General features: G+C 38.4%; 1 protein-coding gene and 1 long non-coding RNA gene across 7 annotated transcripts in view; one reads left to right on the plus strand and one right to left on the minus strand.

Annotated features, from left to right (window-relative positions):
* Window positions 1–23,080, minus strand: part of LOC103098006 (uncharacterized) — a 99,442-nt gene extending 76,362 nt beyond the window's left edge. The window contains exon 1 of the long non-coding RNA XR_008915852.1: window positions 22,780–23,080. This is a non-coding gene — a long non-coding RNA (uncharacterized LOC103098006). The remainder of the gene's footprint in view (window positions 1–22,779) is intronic.
* RALGPS2 (Ral GEF with PH domain and SH3 binding motif 2) overlaps window positions 1–25,260 on the plus strand; it is a 293,091-nt gene that overhangs the window by 902 nt on the left and 266,929 nt on the right. For 3 of the 6 annotated variants that reach the window (XM_007480874.3, XM_056814147.1, XM_056814148.1), the window contains exon 1: window positions 23,143–23,283. The exons of 2 other annotated variants lie outside the window; for them this stretch is intronic. The gene's annotated coding sequence lies outside the window, so the exon portion shown is untranslated. Of the gene's footprint in view, window positions 1–23,142; window positions 23,284–25,260 lie in introns of those variants that run through there. One more of the 6 variants, XR_008915850.1, reaches the window with a different exon arrangement.

Here is a 25,260-nt window from a genome sequence, read left to right on the forward strand (position 1 = left end):
CTATTCTCTTTACACAGATGGGGCTTGTGCTTTCCATACCTGAGACTCATATATTTGGAGCTTACCATTTGAAGAGTCTATAAGGGCAGTTAGATAGCACAGTGGGTAGAGTCCCAGAGATGGAGCCAAGAGTATATGAATTCAAAACTGACCTCAGATATTTCCTGACTGTGTAACCCTAGACAAGTCACTTTACCCCATTTGTCCAGCCCTTTCCCTTCTGTCTTAGAGTTGTTACTAAGACAGAAAATTGGGTGTTTTTAAAAATTAATTAATTAATAAAAACCTGAGTCTTTTTTTTTTTTTGGTGTGTTTTTGGATAGGGGTGAGAGGTTAGGAAATGAGAGGAACTTATGTTCATTCTTTCAAAAGTCAATTTGACTTTTGTTAATAGAGAGGAGGTGCCTTTTTCTGGTAGCATAATGAATCACTGTGCATTAACTTTGTTTACAGCCAAGAGGGGTATAAAGGAACAGATGGTGAGGAAACAGGATTTAAAGAAGGGACAGATGCGCGCCTATTAGGGAGCTTGGGTAAATCTCTTAGATTCCTGTGGCATCCCTACTAACATGTGAGGAGTCAGCCGAACTGCTCTCTCCAGTTGGATTGAAGTTCACAATTGCATTTAACTCTGTCTGGATCTTGCCTCTAAGGATAGCAAATTAATCCTATTAGAAGCAGTTGTAACTGTCTCTCCTCTAGAGTCGGGTTTTCTGGAGATTTGTGTGTTTGGAATACATTTACAAGTGCATTTCACAATCACTGAAGAGGATATGTATTTAGACCAAGCACAACTCCAAAGGGTCGATGATGAAACCTTCAGTCCTTCACCCAGTGATATAACATCTGATGTCATAATCTTGCCAAACTGTATTCTCCAAAATGAGTGGAGGAACATTTATCCAGGGTTCTGAGGTCTTTGTAAACATACTTGTCTGACATCCACCAGAAACTAACTCTTTGTATACTACTAAATTCACTCTCTCCCACATTCCTCATACTTTGATCTTTCATTCATAAAAGACATACTATGTGATTTATATGTAACAAAGACCTCTCTGACCACCACTACCTGAAGAGCAGAGAGATTAGATTTCACCCTTCCCCTACCAGAGTTCTTTAGTACCCTAAAATGAAACTGGGAAACACATTGCATGGTTCCCAGTCTTCTCACCTTAGACACCCCTGCTTTGGATACCCTCTGGCCCCAGATGATGCTGTTCCCTCAACTGAAGAGGGGTCTCCCCTGTATCCCAATTTCCTCAGTCACTGTCATATTAGCTTTTATACAAAAATATTTACTTGCTCCCCCAAATATAGGAGGTACAATTTCCTCCCAATCCTTTGCTCCACTTCAGTCTCAGAGAAGAAGAGAATTAGTCCATAGCTTAGCTCACTTCCTATAGAGAACAGTTCCAGCTCCAAGTCCAAACTCCTTTCCACTGGGTTCAAATTCCAAGCAACTGGCTTTTCTGGGTTTCCATACCAGATGGTTGCTTCCCCCATCCCACCTGCACTCTTGGTTCCAACGTGGTCTTTTCTCAAACTCCCAGGTGCCAGCCCAAGGGAGACCACCTTTAGCATTTGAAACTGAGGTGGACACACAACACAGAACAGAAACAAAGACTCCCCATGTCCATTTCTTTGAGCTTCTGTAAAAGAGGAAGAACAGAGAAAGGGAGCCCTTTCCCTCTTACGAGATCAGTTAATGTCATCTGTGTTATGGGTAAGCTATAATCTTTACTCTGGATGCAGCAGATAAGAGTGTTCAGAAAGATCACCACTGGCTCAAGAAGCCAATCAAAGAAGGCTACCCTCTCATATGTGCTAAGGGATGCAGCCCTCCATATTAGGCAATATGGTCCATGAAAGGCTCCTCCTTCCATATTAAGGGAACTGGAAATGACCAGACAAGCCCAGGTTACACTTAAGAAAAAAAAAAAAACCTTCTAAAACTCCATCTGTGAAAGATATTTAACTGATTGTTTCCGAATTTTAAGCCCAGGTTTCTAGCCAGGTCCTTGTTTTATCGGTCTTACCTGGCTTGTGAACAATAAAAGCACTGGTTATGTAGAAGGTGTTATCAGGTTCTGAGAGGGGCTTTTAAGATGATGAAAACCTGGCACATGTCCAAAGGAGGGTGACCAAGATAGTGAAATGATGGAGAATCATGTGATATGAAAATGTGCTGAAAGAACTAAAGGTATTTGGAATGGCACAAAGAAGACTTGGGCGAGGGAAATGGCAGCAGTCAGGAGATGAGCATTTATTAAGTGCCTCCTATGTGCCCATGGAATAGGGAAATTAGAGAGAGAAGCATAAGATTGAAAGTTGGCTTTAAGGAACTGACATTGGCACATTCCATTGCTCTCATTTGCTTCTACTACATCTTTATATTCTGTCCCATAATCAGTATTTATATTTCCTACAACTGTGCTGCCCTGTGCACACCCAGCACTGGGGACACAAAGAAAGACAAGTAACAATTCATATTCTCAAAGAACTCGTGGTCTAATGGAGAAGACAACATGCAAACAACTGTGTACAAATGAGCTTCATGCAGGATAAATTAGGGGTGGGAGGTCTTAGAGGGGTGGCACTATAATTGAGGAGAACTGGGAAGGGCTTCTTACAGGAGATAAGACTTTAGCTGAGACTTGAAGGAAGACTGGAAAGTCAGGAGAGATGGAGATGAGACCGGAGAACATTTCAGGCATGGGGGATAGCCAGACAATACACTGCTGGGAGATGGAGTGTCTAGTGTAAGGAGACCAGCATCATTGGGCTGCAAAGTACTTGGAGGAGAGGAAGGGACAAGAAAACTGGAAAGTTAGCAAGGGGTCAGGTTATGAAGGGCTTTGGAAGACAAACAGGATTTTGTATTTATACTGGAGGCAATAGGGAGCCACTAAGGTTTGTTGAAGGCAAGCAGAGAAGGGGCAATGGGACATGGCCAGAATTATGAGTTAGAAAGATCAGTTTGATAGTTGAGTGGAGGTTGGATTAGAATAGGGGAGTTTTTGAGGCATGAAAACCACCAGAAGGCAGCAGAATAAAAATATTAAAGTCTGGAAAAAAGATTGGATTTGCCCTATTGGACCCCAAGGGTAGAAATAAAAGTAGCAGGTAGAAGACATTAGCTTGACATAATGGAAAATGTCCTATGATTAGAGCTTGCCAAATATGGAGTGAACTGTTTTGAAAGGTAGTGAGTTCCCTTTCACCAGAGGTCAAGTGGAAGTTGAATATCTACTTACCAAGAATGTTATAGTGGGAATTCTCAGTCAGGTACAAATAGGGCAAGATGACTACTGGGGATTCAGCACATTGATGAATCCATGAACTCATTTTCTGGAAACATTTTTTAAAAATCATGTTTTAGAACTTACGAACACAACACCCAAATTCCAAAGCTTTGAAAAGGTGGCTCTCCTGCCTCCCTTCCCCCTTTTCCAATCTGTCTTTTCTCTCTTTTTCCCACCCCCACTCCCATTTAATTTTAATTCTAGTAGATAAAAGGCTGAAATTTTAGTACTCCCCTGTGTAAGCACCTAATTTCTATTCCAAATTGTTTTCTGTTTTTTTCCCTCGCCTTTGCCATATCCCACAGGTGCATAGCCTTTGTTGATTCCTATTATGGGATAAAAATGGTGCACAGGATCGACTGCTGGGAAAATAAGCTTAAGTAATCTCTGCAGTGATGAGTAAGAGTTTAACAGTCACAAACAGGTGAAACCAGTCTCACTACAGCAGTGATGCAAACGCCAAGGTCTATCGATCGCAAGATCTCTTAGAGTCAAACACACTAATTCTTTGTCAACAGACGTGTATGTACCAGATGCCGCTGTCTATAACCAGAATGAAATGTATACTCTTGGTTTGCTTGCCTTCAAAGGCCAGTCTGTCCCCTAGTTGAATTCATATCCTCTCTTTCTAGGACTTCACTTTATTTTCCTCCATAACTTTTCACTAAACACTGCTACATGGACACCAGCCATTACAGTCACTGGAAAAGAGTATAAGGAGCCCCTTCTTTTCTAGGGATCCTGGGTGCTGCCTCCTCCATGCTCTTTCGTTTTTACTGACCTGACTAATGCCTAATTGAGAATTATTTCCATGCCAAAGTTTTTTGCATGTTAAAGTCAAGCAATAATCACAGAGCAATTATATTATCATGCTGGTCCATGGTTCATACATTTTATTAGGGTTTATGAATCTGAATTGACATGTCCATAGGACCATAAATATTGAGAAAACCTTTTAGCCTTGTTAGGGGAGGCTGAGTCAGCACTGGTGACACTAACCTGGCATGATGCTTTCGTTGCTAAGCAATTATTACCAACGGGTTCTACAATGTGAGCTGATTCAGCCCTGCAATTACACACCCTTTCTTCTTTTGAAATGATCGTCTCTGTAGTGCTTTGGGAATTTAGGATATCTAGTTCATCCTAAAGATCTTAGTTCATTTCCACTCTCTTCTCTCCAATTCTACAATCATGGCGTTACTTCGGGTCCTCCTCTCCTCTTGGATGGGCAAATGCAACATTCCCCTAAGAGGTCTCTATGGCTCTAGTCCATCTCCTCTCCAATCCACATCACACACATCTATCTGGGTGATATCCCTAAAGATGACATCTCTAAAATACAGGTCTCAATACATCCCTCCATTACACAAAAAGCTTCCATTTCCTCCTGTCGATTCTAGGATAAATGCAAACTTCTTGGAGGAACATTTCATTTCCTTCATAATATGGTTCCAATCCTATCTTTCCAGACTAATTTCAAATTACTCCCACTCATTTATACTACTTCTGTAAGAATAAGAGCTGTTCCCAAATGGAAAAATGATCAAAGGATAAGAACAGCCAGTTTTCAAAGGAAGAAATCAACCTATCAATAGAAGAAATCCAACCTATCAATAGCTATATCAAAAGGGCTTCAAATTACTAATCATTATAGAAATACACATTAAACAACAGAGGTTCTACCTTATATCCAGCAGATTAGCAAATCTAACCCCCACAAAATGACAAATGTTGGAAAGACAAAAGGAAAACATATTTTAATGGCACACATTTAATGTACTGTTGGTAGACCTGTAAATTGGTAGCCATTATTTTTTAATCCCTTACCTTCCATATTAGAATCATTGCTAAATTGATTCCAAGGCAGAAGAATTGTAAGAGCTAGGCAATGGGAGTTAAGTGACTTGCCCAGGATCACACAGTTAGGAAGTGTCTGAGGTCAGATTTGAACTCAAGACCTCCCATCTCTAGGTCTGGCTCTTGGTAGCCATTAAAGAAAGCAATTTAGAATGCTGTCCAAAAAGTCATTAAATTGTGAGGGCAGACACAAATGCCCTAGAATTAATACTTTTTTTTAAAAAACCCTTACTTTCTGTCTTAGAATCAAAACTAATTATCAGGTCCATGGCAGAAGAGCAGTAAAGACTGGGCAACTGGGATTAAATGACTTCCCCAGGGTCATCCAGCTAGGAAACCTCTGAGGGAAGATTTGAATGCAGGACTTCCTGTCCTCAAACGTGGTTCTCAATCCATTGACACCTACCTACACCCCCATCAACAACCCAGCAATATGACAACAAAGCCTAGACACTAAAGAGTTAAATGAAAGAAGAGATAGATAGATAGATAGATAGATAGATAGATAGATAGATAGATAGATAGATAGATAGATAGATAGATAGATGGATATTCAAAGCAACTCTTTTTGAAGTAACAAAGAATAGGAAACCAAAGGACTGCTCCCAACTGGGGAATAGCTGAACATATCACAGTATATGAATGTAATGAAATATTATTAATACTAATAATAATATAGCACTTTAAGATCTGTAAAGCACTTTTCATAGGAGAAATGAAAAAAAGGATAGTTTTAGTGAAACCTGACCAGACTTATATGAACTGAGGCAGAGTTGAAGTGAGCTGAACAAGGAAAATAAATTCTGTAACAGCAGCACTATAAAAACAATTTTGAATGTCTTAAAAACTTTGCCCAACTTAATGATGAACCAACTATTCCAGATGATCAATGATGATGGATGCTACCTACCTCCTGAAAATGGTGGTGGACTCAGGGTGTACATCGATACATATATTTTTGAATAGGACCAATATGGAAATTTATTTTACTTGACTGGATATATTAATTACCAGGGTTTTGTTTTTCTTTATTTTTTCAACGATGGGAGAGAGTAAGGGAAAAGGTGGATTTTTGGTCATTGAAAAAATAAAGTTTAATTTTAAAAGAATATTTCCTATTCAATAGAATAGAATAAGTGAAAAGTGGGAAAGGAGGAGCATTTTCTATATCAAGGATATGCTCATATGGAGTGATGTCAGAGTCAGTATAGGAAAGCAAGATGGTGAGCATTTAGGAGAAGGTCAATGGAAACAAAAATAGAAATAATATCATATTAGAGGTCTGTGGAAGCAGAAATAAAAATGATATCAGAGCAAAGTGTTCTATATTCCAGTGGTTAGACCAAGAGCCCAACTCAGAGATACCACATAATAGTGAGAAGAGATAGCAGCTGTATGGCTATTGCTGGGATCTTCCTTCAGTCCAAAAAGGCACAAGAATAATATTTGACTAGCCTTAATGACAGTTTCATTGTTCAGAATGTCAAGATGAGCCACTTCTGTTTTAGACCTAAAATTTGGCTTAAAGGGAAGATCTAGTTGCAAGAGGAGAAATGATGGGAACCTTGGGTATAAGAGGGATTTCATCTGAAGATTTGTGAAGGGGAGAGGATAGCTAGTCATAGTCTAGATTTCAGAGTTGAGAGAAAGAATCTAATGGCCTTAAATTCTAGAGGGGAAGTCGAGAAAGGAGTGGTGAAAAGCTCTTAGGAATCAAATTCTCAAGAGAAACAACTAGGATCAGCTGGGAGATCAGTGCTCTAAAGATACCTCTGTGGATGCAAAAGGAATTCATCAACTAATTTAGATGTGTGGGGTTTTTTAAAGCATGTGCAGAATATGGAAGCAAAGGTAGGGAATAGAGCATGAATCCAAAAGTGTGGCATTAGTCTGTAAATATAGTTTCAAGAGTGTTAAAACTTCACATGAACTAAAGCTGATGACATAAGTTAAAAGAGCAAAAGGTGGTAAGATTTGTTTAAACTTTAGTGGGAAAAGGAGGAAATGCAAAGAAATGATAAGGCTACTACTAGAGATCGCTGGAATGATGACAATTGATGGCAGAAAGTAAGTAGAAATTACTCACTTTTGGTTTTGCTTCTGTTTTCTTGACCAAAAAGAATAATCTAACCTGGAAAAAAACTGAACAAATAAAGCTAAAGGGGATTTGAAAATCCAAAGTCAGTTAGATAATCATAAGAAAATACCCAGTATACCCTTGATGCATTCAGGTCATTAGATCTCTTGGAATAAATCCTAGAATAATGAAATTACTAATGAGATTGCTGAGCCATTGAGAGTAATCTTTGAAAGATCATGGAGGAAAGGAAAGGTGCTGTATGACTGGAGGAGGGCAAATAATGCTATTTCTTTTTTAAATGAAAGAGGACAAAGTCCAGAAAAATATAATAGGTATCGTGTTGCTTGCCTTCTCAAAGGGGTTGGGGTAGGGACTGGAGGGCGGGAAAAAATTTGAGACTGAAAAATACCATTTTTTAAACCCTTACCTTCCATCTTTAGAATCAATACTTTGTATTGGTTCCAAGGCAGAAGTGTGGTAAGGGTTAGGCAATGGAACTTAAGTGACTTGCACAGGGTCACACAGCTAATTCAAATTTGAACCCAGGACCTCCTATCTCTAGGCCTGGCTTGCAATCTACTGAGCCACCTAGCTTCCCCCTAACCTGAAAACATTTTAAATGAAAGGGTTTTTTTGTTTGTTTGTTTGTTTTTTTTGTTAAAAAAAAAAAAGATGCTGTCCAGAAAGGGAAAAAGCCAGGAAGGTTGACCTGGATTTCTAGCAAAATTCTATAATTTATTATTAAAGAGAGGTTGAGTAAGCATTTAGAAAGGAAGCAGTGGTTACAAAGAGGCAGCATGGTTTCACTGAGAGCAGCTCATGCCATACACACCAACATATTCATAGTAGCACTTTTCTGGTAGCAAATTACTGTAATCAAAGTAAATGCCCATCACCTGGGGAATAAGTAAACAAATTGTGCTGGATTCAAGTCTGTTCTCAGACACTTCCTAGCTGTGTGACCCTGGGCAAGTCACTTAACCTCCATTGCCTAGTCCTTACCACTCTTCTGCCTTGAAACCAATGCACAGTATTATTCTAAGATAGAAGATAAGGGTTTAAAAAATAGAATGAAAGGGAAAAAAACAAAAAACAAATTTGGTATATGGATGTAATGGCATATTACAGAACTGAAACACATGAGGAACATAGTGAATACAGAGAAGCATAGAAAGACTTACATAAACTGATACAGAATTCAGTAAAGGCAAAAAAATCAATATGCATAATAACTACAAAAATGTAAATTTGAAAGAATAATCACAAAACAATAGAAAATAAATGTGGCAAAAGAACCATTATGGCCCCAAAGGAGGGATATGAGAAGCAACCGTTCTCATTCATTTGCAGAGATTTAAGGTCCACAGATATGGAACATTGCATACATTGTCAAATTTTTTAATATATTAATCAATTTTTACTGATTTTTAATCCCTTGGTATATGGGATAGCTATCTAAGAAAGGGGAAATGATAGGTATAAAGGGGGAATTTAAACATAAAAAAATCAATATATTTTAAAATATATTATATGAGTTGATATAAAGAATGAAGCAAAGCAGGAAAACAATATACACGGTTACTAAAACAATGAATAAAAGAATAACAAAATTCTTGAAACCAAATGCTGTAAAACTATAATGGCAGAGTTTGGCTCCAAAATGAGATGTGAGAAAATATTCCTTCTATTTCTTTGCAAAATTGGAATGTGAATTGGATATGGAATTCTACATATAACATCAGATTTTTTTACAGACATCTTGGTTACTTTTGCTGGCCTTTGATCTCCCTTTCTCTTTTTAAATACTTTATTACAATGGATGGCTCCTTGGAAGAGTTGGCAGAGATATACGATGGGAAATTTAGGTAATGTAAAAATATAAGATAATAATAAAAATGTATTTTTAAAAAACAGGTCATGTCAGACTAACCTTATTTCCTTTTTTGGATGAGGTTTCTAGACTAATCAGTCAGAGAAATACTGTAGATGTAGCTTACCTAGATTTTAGCAAAGAGTCTCTCAAAGTATTGTAGAAAATATTCAGAAATAAGGGCTATACAATAGCGTAGTTTGGTGAGTTTGGGACTAGTTAATGATCAGACAGAGAATAGTCATTATTGGTTCTTATAAATATCTAAAACTCAACATGTCCAAAATGGAACTCATTATCTTCCCCCACCAAAATAATTTCCTCTTCTTTTCTTGCCTACTACTTGGGAGGGTGGTCTTCCCAGATTCCTAGATGTCATCTTTGACTCCTCTCTCTCTGTCTGTCTCTGTCTGTCTCTCTCTGTGTCTCTCTCTGTGTCTCTCTCTCTGTCTCTCTCTGTCTCGCTCTCTGTCTCTCTCTCTCTGTTTCTCTCTGTCTCTCTCTCTGCCTCTCTCTCTGTCTCTCTCTGTCTCTCTGTGTCTCTCTCTGTGTCTCTCTCTGTTTCTCTCTCTCTGTCTCTCTGTCTCTCTCTGTTTCTCTCTCTCTGTCTCTCTCTCTGTCTCTGTCTCTGTCTCTGTCTCTGTCTCTATCTCTCTATCTCTGTCTCTCTCTCTCTCTCCCCAATATCCAATCAATTGCCAAGCTCTGGCATTTCTTCTAATGCCTTCTAACATCTCTCTTACATGCCTCCTCCTCTCTTCTGGAATGGCTACCACCCTAGTCCAGGCCATCATCACCTCCTAACTGTCCTACTTCAATTTCCTGCCTCAAATCTCTCACCACTTAAGTCCCTCCTCCACTCAGCTATCACACTGATCTTTCTAAAGCATAGGTTTGCCATGGTGCCATAGGTGCCACTGCAACTATATTCAATGAATCCAAAAGCTTTCTCTTGACTCCAGGATCAAATATGAAATCCTCTGCTGAGCTTATAAAACCCTTGGAAAACTGGTCCCGTTCTACCTAGTCAGTCCTCTGACTCTTTGCAGTCTTTCCCCAGGTATCCAGCCATGCAGCAATATAGCCTTTCTTGCTACTCCTCTCAGTACACAATCTCCCAACTCTGAGCATTTCCACTTGCTTTCCCCAATGCCTGGAACACTTTTCCCCTCTCATCTCCACTTCCCAGCTTCTCTGGCTTCCTTCAAACCTCAGCTAAAGTGTCACCTTCTGCAAAAATCTTTCCCTCTCCCCCTTGATGCTAGCATCTTGTGTATGTCTTGGGTAAACATGGCAGTTTGTGTTTTGTCTCCCCAATTGGACTGTAAGTTGCTTAAGATCAGAGGCTTTTCTCTTTCTTCATATCTCTAGCATTTAGCACAGTGCTTGGCACATAGAAGGTGCTAAATGCAGGCTTGATGGTTGATTGACTGGTTTAACATTAACCTAGAAAAATTCTCTAAATAAAAATTCCATTTGAATTTGTGTGTGGTTCTAGGCTACTTCCCATTGTTTTCAGTCACTTGGGGAAAACAGGATTCTAGAATCATAAATCTAGAATTGGAAGGGACATCAGAAACTACCTATTCCAACCCTCCCATTTTACAGATGGCAAAACTGAGGGCCAGGGAGTTCATGTACTAAAAAGTACCTGAACTATGAGCAAATGAAAAATCAATTATAATTTTGGAGCACAAATAATAAAACAGAGTTTCCTAACTCAGGACAAAATGTGTATGTCACATAGTCACTACATCAGCTGTTTTTGCTTCATTGTTTTTCTCTTTTACAAGATGCAATTCATGTTGGAATCAGATGGATGTGGATCAAAGCAGACTATCTTTCACATCAATGTATTTATGATTTATTTGGGGGGTTTGGTCTTGTAACAATGACCAGAATAGAAGTGTGTTTTGCTTGACAATAAAAATATTTTTTAAAAAGGGAGTTCAATGTACCTGTATGGGGTGGGGGGAGAGTTACAAAAATGATTGTGATGAAAATTTGAAACATTTCAATGAATTAAATCCTTTAAATATAAAACATTTTAAAAAGAAAAATATGGCAGGATAAAGATGTAGATAACAACTTGTGGTTTGCAGATAGCTCAAAGCTAAAAGAAATAGCAAACATGTGAGATGACAGGATTTAACCAATTATTCAGGGACAGAACATTGGGGTGAATCTCGTTAGCATGAAATTGAATAGGAATAAATGGGAAGTCTTATATGGGATTAAAAAATTATCTACAGGAGTATAAGTTGGGAGCAGGAGGAAGTATATTGCTATTGAGGCAAGTAGAGAATAAGAAAGATCTAAGTTCAAATCCTGCCTCAGACACATACCAGATGTGTGACCCTGGGCAAGAGTCTCAGCTTCAGTTTCCTTATGTAAAGGGATAAGAGTAGCACCTACCTCACAGGCTTGTTGGGTCTAATGAGATAATATAAGACACTTTGCAGACTATAAAGTGCTATAGAAATTGTAGCCATTATTGACTATTACTACATAACAGTTCATCTCAAAGACATATGTGGATTTTGTAGATTGCAAACTTTGTATTAATCCATTAAATTAAATCCATTAATTATTTATTACATTACTTTATTAATTAAAGCAAATCCAATAAATTAACAAGCAATTATAAAATGCCAACTATATAGGTAGAGGGAATAATAGTTCATATCCTCAAGGAATTTTCATTCCCTAGGGAGAAAAATTAGCCAAAAGCAAATGCAATCTGGCCTCAGATACTTCCCAGATGTGTGACCCTGGGCAAGTCACTTAATCCCCCAGCTGTGTGACCCTAGGCAAGTCACTTGACCCCCATTGCCTAGCCCTTACCACTCTTCTGCCTTGGAGTCAATTGACTCCAAGACGGAAGGTAAGGATTAAAAAAAAAAGCAAATGCAATCTTGGGTTCTATAAAAGGAGGTAAATTTCTCAAACTATGGAGGTAATGTAGTTCTGCTGTACTCTATTCTTGCCAGACATCCCCTTCAGTTACCCAAGTTCATAACCTCCAAGTCTTCTTGGGCTCTTTTCCTCTCTTCCTCACCATCCACATCTAATCAGTTTTTTAAATGGAGTCAATTCTGCTTCTCCTTTCCCCTCTATCCCCTTTTCTCCACTCCCCCCACCCACCATCCTAGTAAAAGCCCTCAACACTTCTTGCCTGGACTTTTGCAGTGGCCTCCTGTTTGTCTCTTTCCCAGAGTAAATCACAAAGTGATTTTGCTTAAGCACAGATCTGACTATGCCATTATCTTGTTTAAAAAAAAATACTTGTGGTTCCTTGTTATTTCTAGACTCAAATACAAACTCTTCTATTTGGCATTAAAATTCCTTCACAGCCTGACTCCATCCTACTGTCCCAGCCTTCATATATATAATTCCCCTTTGTGTAGTCTTCAGGCAAGCCAAACTGTGTTCCTCATATACAACCCATCCCATTCCTTTTCCTTCCCTTTCCTTTTTTTAGCCCTTTCCTTCTGTCTTAGAATCAGTATTGTGAATTGGTTCAAAGGTAGAAGAGAGATAAGAACTAGGCAATGGGGGTTAAGTGACTTGTCCAGGGTCACACAACTAGGAAATGTCTGAGGTCACATTTGAACCCAGGATCTCCCTTCTCCAGGCCTGGCTCTATCCTCTGAGTAACCTACCTGCCCCATCCATCCCTTTCTCGTGCCTTGAAGGCTCTCCTTCCTCATCTCTGCTTTCTTACAAATCCTAGTTTCCTTCAAAACTCAGCTTGTCACTTTCTGTAGGGGGGCTTTCCTGATTCTCCCTGCTATGAGTGACTCCCCCAAAATACCTTTTTTTCTTTTTTAAATAATTCTTACCTTAGTATCAATTCTAAGACAGAAGAGTAGCAAGGGGTAGGCAATTAGGATTAAGTGACGTGCCCAAGGTCACACATCTAGGAAGTATCTGGGACCAGATTGGAACCCAGGTCTTCTCAACTCCAAGCCTGGAGCTCTATCCACTGAACCACCTAACTGCCTCCAATATCTTTTATTCATATCTTCTTATATACTTGTATATGTATACATTGTCCTCTTCCCAAAAGATTATCAACTCCTTGAGGGCAGATTAATTTTTATATTGTTTAATTGTTCATTTTTACATTTCTTTCACTAGTGCTTTGCACATAGTAGGTACTTAATAAATATTTGATTGATAGATATTGTCTGTTTTACCCTCTGAACCCGTGTTCCTTCTTTGCTATTCCCTATCTCTGAACATTGAATATAACTCTTGTCTCTTAACCCATGCTTACTTCCTGGTGATAACCAGCCCTTTATGCTTATCTGATTCTCTAATTGCATCTGGTCCTTCCATTACTAGAACCGTTATTGATGCAGATGGTTCCATCCAGATCAGTCCTGCCAGCAGGTGTTTTAGACCTGCCCATTTATCAATTGGAGAATGGCTTGATTTTTTTGTACAAGATAATATGAGAATTGGAATTTGGGGAGAGTTTGAATCCCAGTCCAAGGAATCTAAGCAAATGGTTTTCGTGTTGAAATATAATGGAAATGGAAGTCCTGCCACAAGCTCAGAAAATGCCTAGAAATAGCCCTGAGAAAAGGATTTAATGTGCTATATTTCCTTCTGACCAGTGCATAATTTCCCAAAAGGAATTCTTTTGCTTTGGGGATGTATCTATGAAGCTCAGAGGTCAAGGCAGAATCTGAGAAAGAGTCCAGATAGAAGGACCCTGCATTGCTCAGAGGTCAGGGAACAAATGTGTCTTATTATAGAAGCCAGGAAATATTGGCTGTGGCACAGAGGTCTGGGAATAAGGGACATGCAAAAACAATGCTGACGATGTGGTGGTGAGATGTCTTCTTTTAAACTAACCAGAAACCCTCAGAATTTTAAGTCAAGCTCAGTTTTTGCTTTGATATAACTACTGGCAATGTAGAATGAATGAATGAGTTAGTTCTTTTAAAAGGAGAAAGGTTTGGGGTTCAAAATAATGGCATATGGCATTGTTATAACAGACAATGATCTTTTGAGAAATCTTTTTTTTAAATGTTTAATTTATTTATATGCTTGGGTTTTTTTTTAATTAACTTACTTAGTCAATTTAGAACATTATTCCTTGGTTAGAACAAGAATCATATTCTTTCCCTCCCTCCCCATCCATCCACCCTTCCTGCAGCCAACATGCAATTTCATTGGGTATTACTTGTGTCCTTGATCAGAACCCATTTCCATGTTGTTGGTGTTTGCATTAGGATATTCATTTAGAGTCTACATCCCCAGCCATATCCCCTCAACCCATGTATTCAAGCATTTGTTTTTCTTCTGTGTTTCTACTCCCACAGTTTTTCCTCTGAATGTGGATAGTGTTTTTTCTTGTAGATCCCGCCGAGTTGTTCAGGATCACTGCATTGCCACTAATAGAGAATTCCATTATGTTCGATTGTACCACAGTGTATCAGTCTCTGTGTACAATGTTCTCCTGGTTCTGCTCCTTTCACTCTGCATCAATTCCTGGAGGTCATTCCACTCTCCATGGAATTCCTCCACTTTATTAGTCCTTTGAGCACAATAGTATTCCATCACCAACAGATACCACAATTTGTTCAGCCATTCCCCAATTGAAGGGCATCCTCTCATTTTCCAATTTTTTGCCAACACAAAGAGCGCATCTATGAATATTTTTGTACAAGTCTTTTTCCTTATTATCTCTTTGGGATACAAACCCAGCAGTGGTATGGCTGGATCAAGAGACAGACAATCTTTTAAAGCCCTTTAGGCATAGTTTCAAATTGCCCTTCAGAATGGTTAGATCAATCCACAACTCCACCAGCAATGCATTAATGTCCCAACTTTGCCACTACCTCTCCAGCATTCATTACTTTCCTTTGCTGTCATGTTAGCCAATCTGCTAGGTGTGAGGTGATACCTCAGAGTTGTTTTGATTTGCATCTCTCTGATTATAAAAGATTTAGAACACTTTTTCATGTGCTTATTAATAGTTTTGATTTCTTTAACTGAAAATTGCCTATTCATATCCCTTGCCCATTTAGCAATTGAAGAATGGCTTGATTTTTTTGTACAATTGTTTTAGCTCTTTGTAAATTTGAGTAATTAGACCTTTGTCAGAGGTTTTTGAAATGAAGATTGTTTCCCAATTTGTTGCTTCCCTTCTAATTTTGGTTGCATTGGTTTTGTTTGTACAACATCTTTTTAATTTGATGTAATCAAAATTATTGATTTTACATTTTGTGATTTTTTCTAAGTCTTGCTTGGTTTTAAAGTCTTTCCTTTCCCAAAGATCTGACATGTATACTATTCTGTGTTCACCTAATTTGCCTATAGTTTCTTTCTTTATATTCTTTTGAGAAATCTTACATGTTCCAGATGTTTCTATGTAGAACAGTGGTATGGAATAGTTCGAGGAGGAGAAGAATATGAAAATGGGGTGAATGCAGTGCAAACCAAGTCATCAGCTCCTTTTCTGATAGATCAGATGCCCCCAGATTTGTTTAGAATCAATTTCTACTTCTGTCCCTAATACTCTCCCATCCAATATAGCCTAGAGTACCAAATATCAAAATTTCCTTCTAAAGAGTAGCAAAACAAAATATCAATGATATAGAAATAGGTCTTGATCAATGACATATGTAAAACCCAGTGGAATTGTGCGTTGGCTATGGGAGAGAGGTAGGAGTAGGGGAGGGAAAGAACAAGAATCTTGTAACCATGGAAAAATATTCCAAATCAATTAATTAAAGTTTTCCAATAAACAAATAAATAAAAAATCAAATGGTAGCAAAACATACACTTTATTCTCTCCTCAGTTCAACCTTCCTTTGATGCTATCTATCCCTTGCAATCCTTCTCCATTAAAGACCATATCTTTTTCCATTCCCCCTTGAATAATAACAGAATCAGGAGTAGATGTAGAAATTTCAATCTAGACCTAGTAATAACTGTATAAAATATATTTACTGATGGAATAACTCAATGGGCTGCCCCTCTAACTGTGTGATATCACTAGAGCAGGAGGTATTTTACATCCACTTTGTTCTTCCTATGTGGATTATCTCCTGAGCAAATGCAGTTCTGCTTGAGGAGGGAGTTTAATGCATTCAACATAATGTGACCCACAAACAATAGTTACCTTGTTAGAGCCGAGTTTTTAAGGCTATGTTTTATTCTATTGTGTGAAATATAGTATCCTTTGATGGGGGGAGGTTAATCTACAATCACAATTGATGAAATCTTTGAGAGAAAGTGTAGAGGAAGAAAAGAGATTCCCAAACAGAGACTGGGGAATACCCACACTTAGTAAGTGGGAGATAGATGATGAATGAACAGAAGAGCCTGGGAAGTAGCAATCAGATAGGTAGGAAGAGAAAAAGAAAAGAATAGTATAACAGAAGTCAAAGGAGGGGGAGAGAATATAGGAAAAGGGGGATGGGTAACAGTGTTAAAAGCTGCAAAAAAAAAAAAGGGTTAATAAGAGAGAGAATGGAGAATAAGTCATTGGATTAGAAGCAGCTAGATAGCATAATGAAAGAGTGCCAAGTCTGGAATTGGGAGGACCTAGGTTCAAATATGGCCTCAGATACTTCCTAGCTGTGTGACCCTAGGTCAGTCATTTTATCTTGATTATCTAGCCCTGCTGCTTTTCTGTCTTAAAACTGATACTAAAGCAGAAGATAAATTTGTTGTTGTTGTTTAAAAAAAAAACAAGTAAGTCAGTGGATTTAACTATTAATAAGTAGTTTTCCTTAGGGTATCTTGGAGGGGGGGAGCAGCTAGGTGGCAGAGTAGATAGAACACCAGCCCAGGAGTCAGGAGAAGAGACTCGAGTTCAAATCTGGACCTTGACACTTACTAGCTGTGTGACCTTAAACAAATCATTTGACCCTGTTTGCCTCATCTTCCTCATTTGTAAAATAAGCTGGAGAAGGAAATTATAAACCACTCCAGAATCTTTGCCAAAAAAAAAAATGGGGTTACAAAGAGTTCGACACACCTGAACAACAAGAAGTCTTTTTTGCTTGTCCTGAAAACCCTCTAAAGCAAGACAACCAAGTGCCCCAGAAGGTAATGTTGTTGCCTTTAGGTGTACAATGACACCAACTCTACCAAATCCTTTATTTGCCCCTCTAGCTGACCTGTGAGCTGTCCTTCCCATTACTATAACTTCTATCTGGCTTCTGGCTTCATTTATAGTGAGAAATCTTTAGTAGCTTAAATAGCTCATTAGTCAATAAACAAAATTATCACATCAGTATTTCAAGAGCTACTAGAAAAACCAAAAGTCTTTTTGTATTTTTTGCCTTATGAACTATTGAGTCACTTTTAAAAGTAATATTAACAAATATTTTTATGTGATTTATGTAGCAAAGAAACTTTGCTCTAGAAAATATTTAAAATCAAGGACTGTGGTCTTTAGCAACTTGCACAAAAGTGGCATTAAGTTTCATAAAGGTGTGGAAGTAATTTGTGTTCTTGAAGGCCATTGGATGGAGTTCGAGTACTGCCAAGTTTTTCAAAGCTAGAAAGCCTTAGAGCTTGTTCATGGCAACAGAATTTTCTACCAGTCTAGATAACTATGGAGAATCTCATCCCCAGTAGATTGGCTGCTAGCCAATGACTTATTAGGCTATGGTAGTCCATGAAACAAAGAAATTACCTGCCCTTCCTTTTTTCAGATTCAAATGAATATATCATTTTAAAAAGCTATTGCTACTATTAATAATAATTGACAACACTATCCACATCCAGAGAAAGAACTGTGGGAATAGAAACACAGAAGAAAAACACCTGTTTGATCATATGATTTGATGGGGATATGATTGGGGATATAGACTCTAAACTATCACCCTAGTGCAATTATCAATAATATGGAAGTAGGTCTTGATCAATGACACATGTAAAACCCAATGGAATTGTGTGTTGGCTATGGGAGGGGGATAGGAGGGAAAGAACATGAATTATGTAACCACGGAAAAATATTCTAAATCAATTAATGAAATAAACTTAATTTTTAAAATAAATTAAAAATAATAATTGACAATTAAATAGTGTTTTGAGGCTTGCAAGGATCCTAGGGGAAAGTTATTATTATCACCATTTTATAGATGAGGAAAGTATGACTGACAAAGGACCAATGATTTTATCCAGGATCATAGAGCTAGTAAATGGCAGAGGAAGGATTTGACCTCAGATCTTCCTTACTTTAAGTCCAACATCCAACTCACTGCCTCACCTGCCTCCCTGAGTAATACTATGAGGACCTAATGGGATTAGGTCTAATAGGTATGATCACATACACAGATATAACATTAAAATCGAGACACAGTGGATAGACCCAAAGGATGAACCCAAAGAAAGTGTTGTATAAAAATCCAAGGAAGACTTTATGGAGGAGATGACACCAGAGTTGATTCTAAAGAAAAAGAATTTTAAAAGATAAGGAGGGAACAGGGAAGCTAGGTGGCTCAGTGTATGAAGAGTCAAGCCTGGAAATAGGAGGTCCTGGGTTCAAATGTGACCTCAGACACTTCTAGCTGTGTGATCCTAGGCAGAGCTTTATCTAGTGGGCCATTTCACTATTTTCTCCTCCACTCTGTAGTTTTCATGGATTATTGGGTTGAAGGTCTGGAGTTTTAGAAATGAGAGATTTTCCCTGTTAATGGCTTGTGCCTGTGCTCTAGAGTGAAACTAAGAACCTCAAAAGTCTGTTTGGGTCTAGATACTCTCTGATTCCTGTGCTAGAAACAACAGCAACACAACTATAGAACCCACAGTATATATAGAATAAGATATATATATATATATATATATATATGTGTATATATAATTCTATAGAAGGAAATAAAACAAACATTAGAAACATGTTCAATAAATATTCTTCAAGTTCGTCTTCTTGCTCAACATTGTCTAGAGAAGAAGCTCCTCTATATCAAAGTTTCCACCTGCAAGCCAATTGCTTAGCGAGCCCAGCAGTTATAGACTGTTCTGTGTCTCTGTCACCTCAACTATTTATAGCCAGCAGCCTACCTAGAAGCTAATTCATGCACCAGAGCAACTCAGGGCTTCTAATTCGTGCTCTTTTTCCATGAGGTTTTTTGCCTTTAAGTTCTGCTTTTTCTTCCAGGATTTCTGTCTTTTTCCCTATGAAATACCCATCTCATCATACCTCCTAACCCTGTGTCCAGGTACCAGTCACCTGTGTAACAGTGAAAATTCTCAAGAGGTAGTATTTCTTAATTTTATGTTAATTTATTAATCAATCACTCAGGATGATCTAAACAAGCCAGGGGATTCCCTCCATAGAGTTCAAGAAGGACAAAAGAACAGGGCCCTAGAAATCAAGGCCAAAGGAGAGATGGGCAAAAGAGAGCAGCAAAAGTGTGAGCAACCTCTGACACATATCTTATAGACTCCTCATAATCTCATCACTCAGTCCCTTCCCTGGGCCTTCCAAGACATTTCTGGTTGGTAAATAGCCACTGAGGAGGTGAACTTAAAAAACCCCTTCCTCATTACTTCATTACAGGAAGAGCTGGGTCTTAGGAAGATGCCAACATATGGCTTGGCCACCATACTTCCCAAAATGGCAGCTAGAGCTCGCTGACTTCATTTAATCTTCAAATGTGTCTGCTGAAGAGTGGCTGCTCATTCCTGCCCTTAATTCTTTCATCCCTAACAAAGATCTTAGCAAAATGAAAGTCTCAATCCAGTTCCATAGCTTGGAGAAAAAATGTCTCAGCCTCAACTTAGAATCAGGTTGTTCTGGAGAGGAGAGTGTAAAAGGAAAATTATTTCTCAATTCGACATTAATTTTCCACATCTTGGAGTTTAATTACTGATCATATAACCTTGTGTCTGTTGCAAAGCACACCAGAAATCCTCCTCTCCACTATCACCTACTATATTATTATTATTATTATTATATACTCTACATCCAGGTTTCTTCTCATCCCCATCCTTATCATTTCTTTCTTTTTTTTTGTTTTCTTTATTTTTATTTTTTTAAACATTGTTTTATTTGGTCATTTCCAAACATTATTCATTGGAAACAAAGATCATTTTCTTTTCTTCCCCCCACCACCACCTCTCCCATAGCCAACGCACAATTTCACTGGGTATCACATGTGTTGGTATTTGCATTAGAGTGCTCATTTAGAGTCTCTCCTCTGTCATGTCCCCTCAACCACTGTAGTCAGGCAGTTGCTTTTCCCCGGTGTTTCTATTCCCACAGTTTATCTTCTGCTTGTGGATAGTGTTTTTTAGATCCCTGCAGATTGTTCAGGATCACTGCATTGACACCAATGGAGAATTCCATTACATTCAATTGTACTACAGTGTATCAGTCTCTGTGTGCAATGTTTTCCTGGTTCTGCTCCTTTCGCTCTGCATCACTTCCTGGAGGTTGTTCCAGTCTCCATGGAATTCTTATCGTTTATTTCCTTAAAATTTCCCCAGATCTTTGAGTAGGAAGAGTGGTTACTATGTCATTCCTATCTGAGGTAATCGATGCTCCACTTCTGGGGGTCCATTGCCTGAGTTTTGAGCTCCTGAACTTCCAAACCTTGCTAAACCTCTCAGAACAGACTGCTGCCCTGAGAAACGATTAATAGCCTCAGCAGCTCTAAAATTCTGTGATTCCATAATCCTGTGTTAGAGCTAAAAGGTCCCCTAGAGATCACATGGCCCAGATTATTTACTCGACTCATTTTACAGATGAGGGAAATGGTTTCTGATTTCACTCAATTTAAGCATATCCAATATAAATCAATTCAGGGCAACTGAAGAATGTGTAAAGTGACTAAAAATTCACTAAAATGGCAATTGATATACGTGTTACCCATATGTATCATATATATGCACATATATACATAGTATCTTTATTCTGATATGAATCAATATTATAAATGGATTATAAAGGTTCCAAGAGGCAACCCCGTCTAGGTCATTTCCCCAAGGCAGGTCTGTACCTAAATAAAATTATTTCAATAAGCTTTGGCCCATATTCCCAATTCCTAAGAGAACTATACAAACAAGGAACAGGAGTTAAGATTCAGTGTAAAAGGGACACCCGCCTCTTCTCTTCATATTTTTGGTTGGTTTTCATGACCACCTGTTTGTGGGAGATCTGAGTATTTCCCTTGAGCAGACGGCTGTGTTCTCTTTGCCTAATGATATGGGATCCAGTGGATGGAGGCCAAGAAGGGGGTGGCAACAGCATATACAGGCAAAGCTCCCACAAATCGATTAGGCCCTTTAAGAATTTTGCAAGCCTAGTCATTTTTTTGAAAAATCACAGCATTTCTAGGTCTTAATCATATAAGTCTGACTCTCTTCTATGAATCCAAGTTTTATCACCTTAACTTGACAGATGTGGAAATTAAGGCCCAAAGTCATCAAATACCTTTATTTTGTAAGGTACTTAAAATCAGGTCCCACCTATATATTTATACATACTCACAAACAAATAAACACATAAATGGATATGTAAACAGAATATACACATCTATACAATATATTATATATGCAATATAGCATCTATTTATTATTATATTTTTATATAAACTATATACTTTATATGTAAACATGAGTATATTTGTATATATCCTTTCTACCTCCTTTTCTTGCAGAGAGCACCTAGCACCTAGCACATGTTAGGCACTCAGTGTGTTATCTGAAAGAAGGAACAAACAATGTGAGGTCATGTCTCCTGATTTGACCTGATACTCATTCTATTGAACTAACATGATCTTCCAGCTTACCCTTCCTAACTCTTCTTATTTCTTTTTTTTTTAACCCTTAGAATTGTCACTAAGAATTAGTTTCAAGGCAGAACACCAAAGTAGCTGAGGTTATGACTTATTCAGGGTCACACAGCTAGGAAGTATATGAGGCCATATTTGAACCCAGAACCTCCTGACTCCAGGCCTAGAATAAGCCATCTAGTTGCCCCTACTCTTCTTATTTCTTTAAATTTTATTATATTGTTGCTGTTGCTTTAGTAGTAGCATGCTCCCAATACAAATGTAGGATTGGACCACAATAGACTAGTTGAGCCCCACTGGTCTTTTTTTTTTCTTTCCAAACCAAAACTTATTAAATAGAATCTTGTGGCCCAGAAGCAATCTCCTTAGGATCCATAGTCATCTCTGTATATGTGGGGAGAGTGCTTTGTAGAAGCATTTTTCAGTTTTCCTTGCAAAACACAATAAGGCATTTTATTCCCCACCCACTCCACCCTTGGTCAGTTTTAGATTCAATGGAAAAGTATTTTCAAATGCTAATGTTTCTACACACTCCTACTTTTTTGAGGGTGGCATCAAGTTTGAAGAAAACCCTTTTTTTCCTTGTGAATTTCTATGCTTTGAAGCTAAGAAAGTGTTATTCTAATGATGTGAGCTTAAAATGAAGCCTGTTTTATTTGGAAGTATTGTATCTCTTTCATATCTGTGGTATATACCCTTACCCTTAAAAATGGATGCTGTCTCTTAAAAATCTCTTTAAACTGCCACTAGTTTTGTAATGCCCCAAATTTGCTAGGCCCTATCCACAGAGAGACAATTAAAGGGCAGAAAATTTATATTATCCTTTAAAGTGAATTCTAGGAAAGGGTTCTGGACCATTTAAAGTGTACAAAGGCATTCAGATGCTATGGGAATTACTACCTGGATTCCAAACTGGTTCTGGAGCTCTTGAGGCCAGGTGTCTAAAATATGGTAGGTCTCTGGGAAAATATTGTAGTCTAAATCTCCCTTGGTAGATCTGTCTTGAATCCAGAGGAGTTCCTGGTCCAGATAACTTCCTCAAATCAGCTCTAAGACTCCTTTGTGTCAAGTCCTTGTCTTGTAGTTCTAGTTCAATCAATAAACTGATTAATCAATAAGCATTCATTAAGCTCCTACTTTGTGCCAAGCATTGCAGTAGGTGTTAGGGACACAAATACAAAAAAGAGACAACATTCTACTAGAGCCTACATTCTACTGGAATGTTGGTGGCAATGGTAAGAGACACAAGATAGATGCTCTTTTCTTTGTGAGATCACCAAGGGAGGGAATGTAGAGTGAGAAGAGAAGAGGACCCAGGACAGAGCCTTGGAGGACTCTCACACTCAGGGGACAGGAAGTGGATAATGATCCAGCAAAGAAGACTGAGAAGGAGCAGTCAGACAGGTAGGAGGAGAACTAGAAGAGAGAAAGGTCACAGATATCAAGGGAAAATCTAAAAGCTGGGGTTTTTTCCAGATATCAAGGAGGATGAAAGGTCATTGGATTTAGCAGTAAAAAAATTGGTTTTCTTTGAGAGAATAGTTTCATTTGAGTAATGGGATCTAAAGTCAGATTATAAGGGAGTGAGAAAATGAAGGGAGAAAGAGAAGATGAATCTTTCCAAGAGCTTGGCAATGAAAGGGAGTGATAAGTGGGACCAATGGGGTTTGGGGAGTTAAGGGTTTGGGGATTTGTTTTTAGAATGACAGAAACCTAAATATGTAAGTAGGTAGAAGGAAGAAGACGACAGATAAGGAGACATTAAAGATGTGAGTGAGAAAGAAAGAATGATGAGATTGGGAGAGATGAGAAGGACCATTCAGGACGTGAGTAGAGGAGATGGCAGGCAGGGAAATCTCTTTTTGGGAGACTGTAAAGGAGGAGAAGATATGGGTGAAGATGGATAAGAGCTTTGAGAATAGGAACACAGGACATATATCTTCAATTTTCTCGGGAAATTAGGAGGTGAGGTCACCTGCTGGGAGAGAGGGTAAGGGAGGAAAAAGGAATATTAGACCAGCTGCTGCAGAGAAGATGATTAAGAGTCAGTCAGGGAATTACAAAAGTTATGAGCAACAAACTGAGGTTAGATAAAATAAATCTGTAGTGTACCCAGGGGTCCATGTGAGCAGGAACAGAGAAGGCAGATGGCAGAGGTGACCTATGGTTGAAGATTGGCAGGATAAGAATAGCAGTAGGACAAGTGAGCAAGGATAGAGGATAATGCATAGTTGTATAATTATAACCATGGCCCTACCAGAGTTTTTATCCTACCTCAAAGTAAGAATGGAGGCCTCACTTGCCCCAGAACCAAGGGAACAATCCAAGGGCCAGCTCTAGCCCTCAAAATCTCAATCACAGTTTTATTTTCTATCTCCCACTCCACCCCCCAAAATATTAATTTTCACTCTAAGAAAAAATTCCATTTTCTGCCAATATTCTAGTCTAATATTTTTAGCTTGAAATTCTTGGGTACTATGGTGATCAGTGCCTTAGAAACTACCTCTGTGGATAATATCATAGGCACTTTTTCTCCTATTCACAAACACATCCTCCCCCATCAGGAAATAGTAGATTGGTGCCAACAAATGCCATCTGAAAATCAAAGAAGTAGAGATCATGGATTGACAGAATTCTATTGATGGGCTGAGATGAGAACTATCAATGGAGGAATTAAGGGTCTGCTTGGAAGAGGCTCAGACTTTCATAAGCACAAAGCAAGTTATAATGCTCAGATAAATGTGTAGGTTCTTCAAAATCAAACATGGCGAGGCTTGAGAACTTGAGAGAGAACTTGAGAACTTAAGGCTGGAGATGGCATCCTAGGTTCAAATCTGGCCTCAGATATGTCCTACCTGCATGACTCTAGGCTAGTCACTCAGCCCCAATTGCTTTTGGCTTGGAATTGATACTTAGCATTGACTATAAGATGGAAGATAAGAGTGAAAAAGAAAAAGTTCTTATTGATTGACTTAAGGGAAAACAGAACTTATTCACCTATAAAATAACAAGAGTGGACTAAATGGCTTCTGATATCCCCTCCAGTTTAAATCTGTGAATATTTTCTAGCTCTGAAGTTCTATGATTCTACAATTCTAAGTAAAGTGTAATGAGATCACTAGTTTGTTTCAATTAACTTGGTTAAATGTTGATTAAACAGAAATAGAGAGGAAACTAATTCAGAACTATAAGGACCAGAATAGAATTAAGTACTTATTGTAGAGGGCAGCTATGTGGCTCAGTAGGTAGAGATCCAAGCCTAGAGATAGGAGGTCCTGGATTCCAATTTGACCTCAGACACCTTTCTAGCTATGAGATCCTGGGCAAGTCACTTAAACCCCATTACCTAGCCTTTACCACTCATCTGCCTTAGAACTAATA

This window comes from Monodelphis domestica, chromosome 2 (genome assembly GCF_027887165.1).
Source record: "Monodelphis domestica isolate mMonDom1 chromosome 2, mMonDom1.pri, whole genome shotgun sequence".
NCBI lineage: Eukaryota > Metazoa > Chordata > Mammalia > Didelphimorphia > Didelphidae > Monodelphis > Monodelphis domestica.